This window comes from Triticum dicoccoides, chromosome 2B (genome assembly GCF_002162155.2).
Source record: "Triticum dicoccoides isolate Atlit2015 ecotype Zavitan chromosome 2B, WEW_v2.0, whole genome shotgun sequence".
Lineage (NCBI taxonomy): Eukaryota > Viridiplantae > Streptophyta > Magnoliopsida > Poales > Poaceae > Triticum > Triticum dicoccoides.
Window position 1 is genome coordinate 732468815 of NC_041383.1, and position 12537 is coordinate 732481351.

Below are 12537 nucleotides of genomic sequence, written 5' to 3' on the forward strand. Positions count from 1 at the left end.
ACCCTAGACTCACTTTGGTGGGTTTTTCGACGCCGAGGGAGCCTAGACTCACTTTGGTGGGTTTTCCGATGTCGAGTGACCCTAGACTCACTTTGGTGGGTTTTTCGACGCCGAGTGACCCTAGACTCACTTTGGTGGGTTTTTCGACACCGAGGGACCCTAGAACTATAGTAAGCATCATCATCATCAGAATCACCAGCATCACAGCCAACAAACTCAATCAACATCTACTGCATCCAAAGGCAACATATAACATAAACATCCAAGACAGCCAACATTTCAAGTTCTCACATCCATCCAAGGCAACATTGAAGATAAACATCCAAGTTCTCACAGCCAACAATGGTTCAAGGCCAACAAAGGCATAAGCTAGTTCAAAGCCAATAATGGCATCATAGGTTCTGAAAGCCAACAAAGGCATAATGTAGTTCACAGCCAACACAAAGGCATAATGTGGTTCACAGCCAACACAAAGGCATCACAAGCCAACAAAGACAAGGAGATCTAGTTACCAGAAGCATAGAAGTACTCTTTAAATTTGTATGAAACAGTCCTTTTTTCTTCCACTCTGTCTTGGAGTTTGAAAAGTTGACCTGTTTCCTGTAGCAGAGCTAGAGGCTGCACCGACAGTGGTAGCTTTCTTCCTGGGAGACCTCCTTGAAGGAGCAGCAGGTGTAGTGGCAGCAGGTGTAGCTTGCTTCCTGGGAGACCTCCTTGGAGGAGCAGCAGGTGTAGTGGCAACAGGTGTAGGAGCAGTAGCTGATGGAGATGGCCTCTTCCTTGCTGGTGCAGCAGTAGATGAAGATGGCCTCTTCCTTGGTGGTGCAACAGTTGTAGATGCATTTGTTGTTGAAGTAGAAGCATGTGACCTGTTTGGCTGCATTTCAAAAACAGTTAAGGAATGTGAGTTATAATGGAGACAAAATAAAGATAATTGAGGTGCTACTCTGACTAACCTGATGCTGGTTTAATCTCATAGCAAGAGCTGGCTTGAGGGGCTTGGAGCAAACATTGTATCTATGCCCTACAAGTTTGCAGTTGCTGCAAGTAATAGATGCCATCCTAGATGTATCTCTTGGTGCTGGTTTCTCAAACTGGTTTTTCCTCCTCTTTGTTTGTTGCTTCCCAACCTTCTCTTTGAATATTGGAGGCTCTATGTCCTGAGTTCTTGTCCTTGGCCACAGGTTTGGACCAGGCACAGGAAATATGATATGTGCAAATGCTTTTTTGTACATTTGTTTTTTGAAGAAATCAGCCACAGAGTCCTCTTGCGGCAACTTAGCTTTCACTATTGCAGAAATTGCATGATTGCATGGCATAGAAGTCATATCTCATTTCCTACATCCACATGTTCTATCCAGCAAGTTCACTGAGTAGGTGTTTTCTCCACTAGTCACTTGGTAAATGTTAGGACCAACCATCAAAGTCTGGCACCACCTTGAGTTGTACTTTGTCTGCTCTAACATTTCAGCATAGGTAGGGCAAATCTCCCAATTTGCTGTCTCTGTCTTAGTTCTATTTTTGTTAAATTTGACCATCAATTTTGTCATAAGTCCTTCTATCATGATCACTATTGGCTTGCCTCTGACATCTAATATCATTTTATTAAACACCTCACTGATGTTGTTCACTACCAGGTCAGTTTTGCAATTAAAATCCATAGCATGCCTAGACCAAGTATGAACAGGTATTTTGTGAAGCCATGTCCAAGCATCCTTACACTCTCTTTTCAAAGCATTCATTGCATCAAGGTGTTCATTCTCAGTGTAAGAGTAGCTAGTTGCATCCATGTGTTTCTTTAATTCATTACCTCTAAAACCAGTAGTTTGGAAATTCTGATAGATATGTCTAAGGCAGAATCTTTGTGGACAATTGGGGAAAACATGGTTTATTGAATTTAACAGCCCCTGTTTGAAACAATAGGAAATAAATCTAATCATTGGTCCTATGAAATAAAGCTAGAGCAATGTGCATATGAAACAATGGCAATATTGTGTGAGAAGAGATGTTTACCTTCTGCCTATCAGAGATGATGGTATAATAATCAAACTTCCCACTTTCTCCACCAAGTGTATCTTTAAGCTGTGTTAAGAAACAGGTCCAGCTGTCCTTGTCCTCTTTGTCAACAACTCCAAATGTTATAGGGTAGATATTATTGTTCCCATCCCTTCCTGTTGCAGCAACGATCTGTTGACCTGTTGATCTGTTGACCTGCAAAGCTGACAATTGTGAGAAGATAGTGTATGTAATGTGAGCACATAAACAATTCACAACTTAGTAAATAAAATGTACATATGAATGGCTTGCATCCATTCAAAAACCCTTCTTTGCAAGCACTTAGACGGAAAAAGAGGCCATGAAACTTAGGGTTTTTGCTTGGGTGCAGTGGTAGATACCTAGTAGTCACAACAAATCTAGAGCCTGGGTTTGTATCCAACACAGCTTGCAAATAATCTCTTAGTCTAGTGTATTGTCCTTTCTGATCTCCTTGGACAACCTTCAATGCTTGCTTCCTAGCCCTATAGGCCATATGGGTGGAGATCTCTACTCCATATTTCTTCTTTAGTGTCTGCATTATTGTGGTGACTGGTGTGCCAATATCAACTCTCATCATTGCCTCACACTGGTGGGCAACCCATTTTGCAGTGACCTTGGTGTTCTCTCCTACTGCTGGGCATGTGTGCATAAAATTTGCCTTCCTAATATTAAAAGTAGTCTCATTTGCAACAACAGAAGCTGCAATAAAGAAAGGGCATTTTGCATTTGTGCACACAACTATAATGATGTCATTGCAGTTTCTGTGAAACTCATAATTCCTATTCTGAGTTATGTGCAATGTCTGAATTGCTCTCCTAAACTGATATACATTGAGGAAACAAAGTTTTCTGCAAAACTGCTCCTCTCAGTTCTCTCTCTCCTCACTGTACTAGATCCTTGGCAAAGATCTCACTGCTCTGCTCTTCCTTCCATTGGGCAAAACAAATTGTACTTCCTGAGATCCATCATCATATTCCTGCTTCAAAACACCAATATCTGCCTCCTCATTTGATGATGGTGCCCAAACATCCTCAAATCTCTGTTCCAAGCTAGAATGTGACCTCTCTGTTGGCCCTTTTCTAGCTTTCTTCTTCTTTGTAGGCACATCTTGCTGCTCCACCTGCTCATCTTGCTCCACCTGCTCCTCTTGGTGCACCTGCTCCTCTTGCTCCACCTCCACATGCTGCCTTTCCTCATCTTCCTCATACAATTCATCCACATCAGTGTCTCCATCAAAATGAATGAGTGGATCCTCTCTTTGCTTCCTCATTTCATTAAGCCTCTGAAGATAGTCCTCATCTGCATCCAGATCTGAATCATCTTCAGTTAGCAGAATTGGGAGCTTCTGCTTAACCTTATTTACATGCTCAGCTGCAATCTTATGTTTCCTAAATTTGTCAATCTTTGTTCTCCTCTTCAACTCCATTATTGTCTCCATTTCATCCTGCTCTACTGCAATGCATTGTTCCATGGCAGCATCTGTATCCAAAGAAACTTGCATATCATGGTTTGTGCTCTGTTGTGTGGTGTAGAACTGCAGTGGCTCTGGTTGACTATGTATTTTACTTTTTGGTGGTGATCTTAAGAGAACACCAGAAGGATCTACTATATACACAACTTTCTCTCCTAATTGGCTCAAAGGAAGCTGCTCCTCATACAGAGAGCCTGAGTTCAAATCTGCAGGTCTTGGATCAGTGCCCCTAACCACTGTCAAGTTAACTACATTCTGATCATTGTTAGCAATATGGTCAAGCATTTCATCCACCTTATCATCATCACAAATTTCATCCATTCCAGTAATCCCCACGCCAGGATCCTTCACAAAATACATGAAATCATTCAGCCCATATCCCTCTGTCTCTATCAGGGCAACCAAATTATAATATGTTATGTCTGAAATGCAAACTGATCTCTCCAAGTTGTCTCTGTCATGGAAGTGCATTCTAACTTGCCAAACAACATCATTCAAACTACACACAAATAATTAAAATATCTTAATTAATAGAGCACTAAAAAAGAATATCTTAATTAACAAAGCACTAAAACAGAGCACTAAAACAGAGCAACAATGTACTATAAATAAAAATGCATAAACTACATCACTAACAGTGCCAAAAAACCTAAATCCTAACCCCAGAATCCTAGAATCACAATTAACAGAGCACTAAACTACATCAACCACAACTATATCCTAACCCTAACCATAGAATCACAATTAATAGAGCACTGAACTACATCACTAACAGTGCCAAAAAAACAAACCATAACCCTAGAATCACAATTAAGAGAGCACTAAATTACATCACTAGCAGTGCCAAAAAAACTTAACCCTAACCCTAGAATCGATCTACAGGAAGAGGGAAGAGGGAAGATGGAAGAGGGAAGAGGGAACTCACTAGACGCCGCCGAACGACGAGGCAATCCGGTGGCTCTCCGTCGGATTCTCCTTCACTGCCCTGGCCCAAGATCTTGCTGCCGCATATTCGAGACAGTGCTGGGGGCTCTGGCTGGGGCTGCTCGTATCCGACGGCCAGCTAGGGTTTGAGCTCCCGCAAACATCTCCCACCGGTGGACCATCGTCTGCAACGCTGGCAGACCCGCTGCAGTCGCCCTCTGCGCCGCCAGCCGTTGCCGTGACTCAAAGGAGAGAGTGCGGGGAAGGAAGAGAGAGGGATAGGAGCGCAACGGGCCCGAGCGGCTCGAGTACTAAGCGGCCCGGCTCGAACCGGTGCGCGAGCGGCGTGTAACGCCGTCTAACGGCATCTCCGTGTGAACAGTGATACCACGTCGACAGATGCAGGCCCCTTCTGTCATAAACGCACTTAAAACGGTCCAAACGAGCAACCAGTGTTTTTTGCAAAAAAATAAGAAAAAATTAGTGTTTTTTGGCACAATTCCGTATATGTATGGATACTGCAAACCTAGCCTGAAATGTTGATGTTTTTTGCAATTCACTCGTCCATGGTTGATCGGAAAACGGAGACGTTGTCCTGATCGACTACTCATGCATGAGAAGGATCGAGGTGTCTAGCACGATTCATCGTACGATGGGAAAGCAACCGTTGGCTTGTCCCACTAATAATAACTCAATTCTGGCTCTTGCTGTAACTTGTGAGTCTTGGCAGCAACGTACAGTACGTGCGTACAAGGAGGACCGAGAGGTTAATTTCCAGCTAAGCGCACACAAAAGAACACTGGACCAGCCGACCAGTTCACACTGCAGCGAGTATGGACGCCACGCTCTCTGCTAGGAGTACGCCCGTCCGTCCTCGGAGCTTAGAGCATCTCCAGTCGCGCCCCCAACAAGACCCTCCAGGTGATTTTTCGGTTGTTGGTGTCAAAAAATCGGCCCAGTCGCGTCCTCAGGAGTCCATTTTTCGTCGGCTCGGGCCGAAATTGGCGCCGGCGGACACAACCCAAACCCGGCGCGCTGGGGGCGCTCGGGAGCGTCGGGCGAATATTTTTTGGCGCGAAAGCGCCGTGGGCCAGCCGCGTCAGCGACTCGACTCTCTTCTTGCCGCTTCGTCGTCCTCATCGCCTCATTTCCCGCGGCGAATCAATGCCAAAGCTGCGCGCGCTGCCGTGCCGGTCAACCTCCATTGGTGCCTCACGGGCGACGCACGTCCCATCGCCTGCCACGCCTCCCGCCACACGTAACGCACCGGCCAAGCCTACCGCGCGGCGCCTCTGCCTATATAAGCCGAGAACCAGCGCGCCGGAGATACACACACACTACACCGCCGACGCGCCTACTTCTCCCTCTTCCTCCTCTCGCCGTCTCCAGCTCAGAAGGATGGCTGAGCGCTTCCCAAGCGACGGCGCGGCGGCGAATGGTTTCGGGCGCCGCCATCTGCACGAGGACGAGGCTCGCCTCCTCTTCGAGGACGAGTACCCGGCCCCGCCGGACATGCGGGTGCCCGGGGCGTGGAGGATCAGCGCCGGCGGCGTGCCGGTGCCACCACCACCCATCGGGGCGCCGCGGCGTGCCGAGATCGCACGCATCCGCACGTCCTTGCTGCGGCGGCGAGGGAAGACCCGCGGTACACCCCCGACAGCCCGCTCTGGGAGCCCTATTTCCGCCGCCGACACGCCAAGCAGCTCGAGGCGACGAACGGCGTCGTGCCCTCCGGCAGGCTCAACTCCGAGGGCCGGCGCCGGTGGTGGGGTGTACCCGGCCGCATTTTGGAGGCCGTCCTCGAGTACATCGAGGGCGGCAACACGCCGCGCCTCGAGTACCCCGCTCCCCCGACCTTCTCACGCCGCTGTGGGAGCTCGTGGACGTCGAGGCGTATGGAGCGGCCCGGCGCGTCCTCCTCATTGTCCGGCCGCTCGTCCGGCTCTCCCTGCCTCCGCCCTGTCAAGCCGGAGCCCCAGGACACGCCGGTCAGCACGCGCATCCGCAGCTCCGGCGTCCGCATCGGCGACTCCACCCCCCATCCGGCCGCTTCATCCTCGTCGAGCCCAAGCCGGAGCCCAGCCTCCCCGCGGAGTACGAGGAGATAGCCCAGCGCGGCTTCTCCGATGAGGATGCCCTGCAGTGGGCGCGGGATGACTACCTCCGCGACGAGATGGTCCGGCAGCGCCGGGCCCTGGAGGAGATCGAAGCCCGCAAGCGCGGGCGCGAGGACGAGCACGGCTTCGTCATCCTCGATAGCGACGACGACGAGGACGCCCCCGGACCGTCCAACCCGCCGCGCCAACCGGGGGAGGGATGCAGCAGGGACGGCGGCGACTACAAGCGGTTCTACAACCTCCTCGGCATATAGAACTGCGAGGGCGGGCGGCGGGCGGCGGGCAGCGGGGAGCGGCGAGGCAGACGGCGAGGATCGGCGATGGAGACGGCGAGTGGCGGGCCCTAGTAGTTTTTCCTTTTTTTGTAAAATATGTTTAGGTTTGAACGAACTCGCCGAAGTTTGCAATGAATTTGCGACGTGTTTGTGCCGTGTTTAAATTTTTTAGAATAACATGGGCGTCATGACTGGGGGCATTACGCACCCAGTGCGCGGGTTAGCGTCGGTGCGTCCTCAGGGGAGATTTTTAGCCCCTCCTGAGGGGCCAACGGCTGAAGATGCTCTTAAGGGCATCTCCAGCCGTTCGGCCCCCAGAGCGCCTAAATAGAGCGGCCTGGGGGCATGCCGGCGCTAGTTCGGCCCCTGGGGGCTACCTAGCTCCCAGTCACGCCCCCACGCGCCAGCCCCAGGATGCGGGAAATTTAAACTTGGTTGTTCCCGCTCTCAAAAGACGCCGCAAATCCGGCAATCGGACGTAGTCTGGCGTTACAAAAAACAGAGTGCCGCCGCCGCAAGTTCGCGTGCGCAACGATTCACTCGGCGGGGTTGGCTCCAGGCGTTGGCGGAGTCGGCGTGCGCGGGCTCGTCGGTGTCGGAGCTACTTCGGTGCTGGGCTGCGTCGGCGCGGCTTCGGCACTGCTGGGCGGCGATGTAGAGGCGTCGTTCGGGCTTGGCGTCCGTGTGGTCGTGGGCGTCGTCGGCGTTGCCGTCGGTAGCTCGTTCAGGATGAGGCCGCGCTGCACCAGGTACCACGCCTTGAGCTTCTCGTCGTTGCTCTGAAGCATGTCCGCCCCGCTCATCAGAAAAGCCATGTCGGTGTTCCTCTTCTTCGCGGCGACGTTCGTCCGGAGCAGGTCGAGCTTGATGGCGTTGTTCTTCATTAGCGACGACCACCGCGCCTCGGTCTTCTCTTCGCGTATGACGGCCCGGGCCTGGGCGTCGGCGAGGCAATGCTCGATGGACTCCTGCACTCGCGCGGTTGCCGCTCGGTGCTTTTCCCCTTCTTTGCCAGTTTGTGGCCGTCCGGCCGCCCCTCTGACGCGCCCGGAGTCGTCACGTCCGGCTTGTATGTCTCCTTGGCCTTATCGAGGGCACGTCGGACTTCCGCCCACTTCTCGCACTTGTCAATGCGCTTGTAGACGTGGAGGTGCTTGAAGTCGGCGTCTTGGTTGTCGCCCCGATACATGGCGAACATACGCAGCAGCTGCACGGAGGGACGAACAGTTGGCGGGCGGCGGGCGTAGGGGACGAAGATATGCGGGCGAACGGCGTGCGTACCTGATCCTCAACGCTGGCGCCGCTCTCCGGGCGAGCCGCGACCTCCTCGACGATTCCATGCCATTTGTTGCACGCCAACTGGATACGCCCCCAATGGTTCGCCATCGCCTTGGAGCCGCGCTGCATGTAGACGCCTTTGAAGTAGGGGTCGACGAGCTTCCGCTCGTCGAACTCGGCCTTGATGCGGTCCCAGTACGTCTCCAAGCTCTGGTTCGCGCCGGTGGTCGGGTCGAGGCAGACGACTTTCCATGCTTCGGCGAGGCATTCCTCCTCCTTGGACGCCCACTTGATGCGTGGTTCGCCTGACCTAGCCGCCCGCTTCTTCTTCTTCTGGCGCCCCTTCGTCGGAACAGGAGCCGGCTCCTCCTCCTCCTCCTCCTCCTCGTCCTCCTCCTCCTCCTCGGGCCCCTGCGCGTCGTCGCCGTAGACGTAGCCGAGCTCGGCCTCCATGTCGCCGCTGAGGTCCACTACCTCGTCCTGGGTGGCGAACCCGGGAGACGCGGCGGCCGCGGTCGATCCTGTCGCGATGATGTCTTCCATGTTGGCTCCCGTGTCGTCGGCGTCGCCGAGGTGCGAGAAGGGTAGCGGTCCGCGGTAGAGATGGGGCGTCGGTGTGGACGCGTAGGCGGCAGGCGGCGAGTAGTTGTATGGAGGGTACTGCACGCCGACGAAGGCGGGCGAGGGCGTGCACGTAGCGGGGTGACCATGAGGGAAGGTCACGTTTGGGTTGAACCCACCGTGCGCGTCGCCGTCGGCGTAGCCGGGCGACGATGAACCCCATGGAGATCCGGCGCCTTGCTGTCCCCAGGGCGCGTACTGGGGGTGGCTGACGACGGGTGGATTCATCTCCGCCTGGTCGGCCGATGAGGAAGACGCCGCCGCGCGCGCCGCGTTGTCGCGGGCCTTCTTGGCTATGGCCTTGTTCCGCCTGTCGGTGGTGACTGCTTCGCGCCGCTGAACTTCCACCCTCCACTCGGCGTTCGACAGGCCCGGTGGCTTCGATGGAGGCGCCCTCGGCTTCCTCTGCTTCGGCTGGGCCACGGCGCCAGCCGCGGTTGCCGCCGCGCGCGGCATGGCATACTTCTTCGGTGGCATGACGTGCTTCTTCGCGGCGAGCGGGAGGGGGTTTGGCGGGAGAAAGAAAGAGAATGGCGGGAGGAAGGCGAGCGAGCGGGAGAGATGCGAGGGAAAAGCGTCAAGAAACGACGGGAAAAGGCCCTCGGGTCGCCTCCAGGGCGGGCCCACATGCCTTTTTCGCTTGTGCCGGCTCCCCAAGCGCCCCCAGGGTGCCGGGTTCGGCCTGGGTCCGCCGGCACCAGTTTTGACCCGAGCCGGTGAAAAACGAATTTCTAGGGACGCGACTGGGGCCTTTTTTTGGCGCCGGCGCGGCAAAATCGCCTGAGGAGGGCCTGTTGGAAAGGCGGCTGGAGATGCCCTAATAATGCACGGATGGGAGGCGGACCGCGCCGGCAACCACCATACCGGCCGGCCATTATACACGAAGACCACACCCAGCCAAAGCCGCAGGATTTGCCGTATCGCGCTCCGCTACTCTCACATTTTTCTACCCATCAGCTATCGGCGCCGCGTCGGCCGCGTCCCACTGAACTTGGGTGGGTAGCTAGGGGCCGCGGGTATCATATTCGTATCGAGTTCCGTGTCCTGGAGCGAGACGGTCGGTCGGCGCCCGGTTGACCGGCACCGGCAACCGACAACGCCACGCCACGACCTCCCGGCGCCGAGCTCGGCTGCGCACGTTGCTATCGCGCTCACCAATCGATCCGTATGTGACGCTCGCTGCCCTGCTGATGCTGACATGTTCGTGTAACTTATCATGTGGACTGTGGATTATTTTGTAGCGTTGCGCGTGCTGGAGCGGCGAACAGCGAGCGTTTTGGGCGTGACAAGGACCCGTGCGGATGCGACCACGAACCGAGCGTGATTTCAGTGGTGCGTGCATCGATCTACCGTCAGTTGCTCCTGGATAATGAATTTTTTAGACAGGCATTACAAGTCGCCAGAACCTGCTAGTATTACTTGTTAGAGTCGTCAGAAGAATCAATGGAAAACCGTAGCGTGGGTAGGGAGCGTGTCTTGTGAACCGAGGGCAGTTAATCTAGATCACGGCTTCGATCAGGGGTCAGATTCTTCAGGCAGTGAAAGGCGCCCGGCCGGCCTGGTGCTCAGCATTGATTGGAAAGGAAAAAGAACTCGTGTGGCAATTACCGAAAGGCAAAGCTTCATCACCGGCCGGACCGATCAATGCATGCCAAACAAGACATGTACTACTACTTAATTAACAACAGTTGTACTTGCAATTGACTGTACCTGCACCGCACTACTATGACTACCTTGTAATCAAACTGTACCTGGACTGCGCTTCTGTTACTAGGCTACAATTATAGTCCTCGGGCGACAAAGCTTGTTGGAGTATATCTTTTGAGGAGAAAACAGCGTTAATTACAACGCCATGACCAAGCTGAAGCTCTACATGTACACGGCATTGCAATGCTCGTACCTTTAGGTAAAAAACTAGCACTCATGCAACACCCACAAAGAGTTGGCCAAGCCAAGCTCGGAGGCGTGCTGCGTGGCCCGAAAGCTACGAGTCCGACGAGAGACGACGCCAAAACCCGGGCGGGGAGCACATGCATGCGGCCGGGATCGATGACTGCCGGACAGCGTCGGGCCACATGCACCAGCCCACTGCACAGAGCCTCCGCCACCGGCAAAATTCACTGTTTTGACCTTTTTCATTAGTTTAGCACGATCTGACCTTATATGCAAAAGTTTTTCGGATCTGATCATTTTCTCATCATCGTTGTCTATGGCGGTAGGGTAACACACCCTACCGCCAAGGCCTTTGGCGGTAGGACTTACCTGCACCGTCACTTTTATTTTTTGCGGAATGGAACCTACCGCCGTAGTCGATGGCGGTAGGACGTGTAACCCTACCGCCATAGGCTATGGCGGTAGGGTTTTTTTACAAAAAATAATCTTTTATTGCATGCGTGCCCCTATTATAATTACATGCATGCTCCTACCGCCAAAGACCATGGCGGTAGGGTCCTTTTCACACCGAAAGGGCGTGACGGTGTAAGTAAGTCTTACCGCCAAAGGCCTTGACGGTAGGATGTGCTATCCTACCGCCAAAGACAATGACGATAGAAAAAGGTCAGATCCGAAAAAAAGTTGCACACGTGGGTCAAAACAGTGAATTTCGCCTCCGCCAAAACAGTGAATTTCGCCTCCGCCAAAGACAAAGACAATAACGGTAGGGTCAAATCGTGCTTAAGTTAAAAAAAAAATCAAAACAGTGAATTTCGCCTCCGCCACCACCTGACCGCGCGCCGAGGGGATCCAATCCACCGGGCAAGGCATGGGCAACGATTCTTCAGACTTCGCTTTCTCCAGCACACGCCGATGTCATGTGAACATTTCCATGTAAGCCTGCGTAACCGCCCGCCACTGTACCCAGACGCATGCACGGCTTGTCTGATACTGTACGCATCACATGTGTTTTCCTTTTTTTCCTCAATCTTATCGTGTGTCTAGTAGAGTATCCTTTTAGCTGATTGGCAACGGCAACAGCAATATAGTTTTTCCTTTAAACAAGATTCAAACCCCAGCCTCCGCATCATTGTGATGCACACCGCATTAGCTAAATAACAGTCTGCTGATTTTTAGATTGGGGTCAATTGATTTTTGACAGTTCATTGGAGGGAAGGAAAGAGAAGGAAGGGGCTCATCGGAGGAATACCACATTATCTATCTTAGGGTTTAGGGTGGGGGCGTTGGTGGACAGCCGCGGTGATGGGGCTTTGCCGGGGAAAAAACTTGATCCCGAGAGGGTGGGGCTAGAAGGATGGCCGGGGGCGGTGGAAGACCGGCGGTAGGGGTGATTTAGGGGAGTGTGGGCCGGCGAGGTGGTCACGGGAGCACCCCCAGCCGCGGGCGGCGGTGGCTGGCGGTGGGAGGAAGAAAGGATGGAGGAAGGTGCAGGAGGTTGAAGAATTGTGCGGGCCGTTGATTTCGCATCTGACGGTTGCGAAAATCAACTGACCCTGAACTTTTTTTTAGCTGAATGACGTATCGCCCAATGCACACAACCATCTTTACTAAAGTTGATGCAAATGCCAAGGTCATTAACAAGAGAAGTACAAAAAATAGGCAACTACGACAGAACCATACAAGAAATGAATGCAACACCTATGAATAAACCAACCTCTTACGCAACAATGCCATTCTCACACCTCCGTCGAAAATCATCAGGACGATGATTATCATCATGGATGGCGAGACCAACCGTTGAAGGCTAGCACTCGTCCAATAGAAGACGCCTTCAATGAGGTGACAACGCAAGTCCGCTACTGAGCACGACCAAAAAATGACAAAAATAAGTTTTTACCCTCAGTGGCGGACCTTAGTGCAA